A 2,775-nucleotide genomic window follows, 5' to 3' on the forward strand; every position below is an offset into this window, starting at 1 on the left:
CAGGAGGCAGAGTGAAGTCTAGAAAAAGCTGCTAAAAATATCATGCAGGCTCAGTGAGCTGCTGCAGCGTGAGATTCAAATGAGGCCTTGAAATTAAACGTCAGTCACTGCGAAGCGGTTAAACCACGGGATTCTGGAACTTTCTGCCACAACTCTTGGCCTTCATGAACGGGTGGTGTTTGCTCAGATTGTGGAGAAGATAACAACAAAATCAAATAATTAAAAAAAAAAAAAAATCTAAACACAGTTGCTGAAGCACTCAAATATTACAGTTCAACCAGTAAACATCTCATTAGGGTGATCAAATCCCAACAAACTAAATGTGGGACAAACACAGTGTTCACGTGGGTCACGTTACCAATGCTGGGAGGCAGTCGAATGTATTATATTTGAATGCAACCTTTCCAAGTCTCCCAACGATAAGAATAAAAGGAAGCTGAAGTTTGTTTTTACGGTCTGATGCAAGAATCTTTATATTCTTCATATTCTGTTATTTCAGCTGCTCTTCTGTCTGGTAACAGTTTCTGGGTTTCAGTTTAGATGTATCCATTGACTGGCATGCCTTTTTTGAGCCATATCTGACAATTTTATCCTATTATGACACACAAACTGTCACTTCACACCATATTTTACCCCGTGTGAAACTGAAAAATAATTTCTCAGAATATCCAGCTGCTTCAGTTTCTTTGCAGTAATTTCTAACATATTCGCTAAAGTCTGCAAAACGTCTTCTTTGTGACTCGCACTTTTCACTGATGGGCGAAGCTTTAGACAGACCAATCTTTATTTTACTATAATAAAAAGCCTTCCCTTCACATGTATTGGGTAAAAGCCAGCGTTTAGAAAATAGCATGTCCTACAGAACCAGTCAAAATTTGGGATATTTTCTCAAGATGTGGGACAGGGTGATGTCCCACATAAACAGGGACATCTGGTCACTATTTTTTGCTGTTGATGTATCTTTTTTTTTTAATCTTTTTTTTTAATTTATCTGTATTGACAGGTGTCCTGCTTCTGTAGATGAAGCAGGAATCAAACTGACATGTGTACCACCAGATACAGGTTGAGATATCAGTCACCTTGTGTTTTTTTTAATCCTTCATTAGGCCTTTTTTTTTCCTAATTTTTTTCCTAATTCGTGATCTTCCCCAATATCCTATACATAATAGTTCTAATATCCATTTCCCATTGAAGAGAGCAAAATGCCCCACAATGAAACTCAGAAACAAAACACTCAAGCAAGGCTAAATAAATAATCAGAAACAACAGGCAGTGTGGTGGTTTAAGTTACGAGGACGCCCTCACTCCCACCAAGGTCACCCGAATCACCAGAGTCCAAACAGCAGAGCACCAAGCGGTGATGTGAACCCAAACGAGCCCAGAAACCCCAAGTGGTTGCAACCAACAGCAAAGACCAAGGCACAGTGGACACCAGTGTAGTGAGCCAGAAACATACAAGAAGGTCTCCACCAGTGCCCAGGAGCCTCAGCTGAGACCCAACAGAAATCAGACACCACAACCTGGTCCCACTCAGGCAGCACGGGCACCCAGGAAGAGGAGCCCACAGCACCGCAGGAGCCAAGGGACAGCAAACAGAGACAAAGCCCAGTAAGGACACCAGCCAGCACAACCAGGGCACCGGGGAACACCCCACTGCAGCACAGGACGACCCAGCCCCACAGGGCACCAGCACAACCCCCCCCCACCCTGGCCCAGAGTGGGTCCAGGGACCAGGCTGTAGTTTATTAACACTGGTTGTAATGGGTACATTTGATGTTGGTTTAAATCTTATTTTGTGCCACTTTTTACACGTTAATGTCCTCGTATCCAACCTTTACCTTACGTTTTTAATAACAGCCAAATCACACTGCTGGTTCATCTACTCCTATAGTCTGATGTGTTTTACCTGTCAGTTATTATAATGTTAATGTAATAAATGTATTGAAAAAATATAGTGCAGGTTAACAGAGCATGCTCCTGCCTTCATAAATAATACAGGCTTTTTATTGAATTTCACTGATCAGCTTTTACTGATATATTAATGGACAGTTTTATTGCACAGCTGTACCTGTTAATTAATTATGACTGTGGTTGCCTTAATTTCTAATTTTTAAAATCTGTGGGACTGCATAAATATATACCATGCGCTGAGGCACAGGAGGGGAAAGGAATAGAAGATTTTTAAATTGTAACCCGCAAAACTACACTGACACTAAATATACATTTATTTGCCCTTTCCGTCAACTGTAGTCCGACTTCTTTCCTCCCCTGTAAAATAAAGCTAGCAGGCAACTTTACCTGCCCTCATAAATCTGAGGCCTGTTTAAATATAATGCACTAAAGGCAGGCCGCGACCTCGCTTTTAACGAGTTTCTAAACTCCATCTTCGGCTCCCTCACCCGTCGCCCTACATTTCTCCTGCCGCCCCCCGCGCCATCAGCGTGCAGGCCCGCGTGACTCCGGCGGGTGGACGGAGCGACCATAGGGCGCCTGTAGAAGAGGCTCGGCCATATAGAACCAATGAGAAGAGCCCTATAATATATAAATATTTACACGGGGCACTACATCTGCGCATGCGTACCGAGGTTCGACGAAGCCAGCCACTTAAGCTGTAAACTGGGGAGCTGTAGTCATTTATATTGTTAACTCATCACCGATTCACATTAAATTTTTAACCTTCTAGAAGGAGCCAAGGTTTAACAAGTATAAACTACTTATGACTAAAACTTAAAACAAAACAAAACAAACAAAAACAAAAAAAAAACAACAGTCCAG

The sequence above is a fragment of the Archocentrus centrarchus genome, chromosome 2 (assembly GCF_007364275.1).
Source record: "Archocentrus centrarchus isolate MPI-CPG fArcCen1 chromosome 2, fArcCen1, whole genome shotgun sequence".
Classification (NCBI taxonomy): Eukaryota; Metazoa; Chordata; class Actinopteri; order Cichliformes; family Cichlidae; genus Archocentrus; species Archocentrus centrarchus.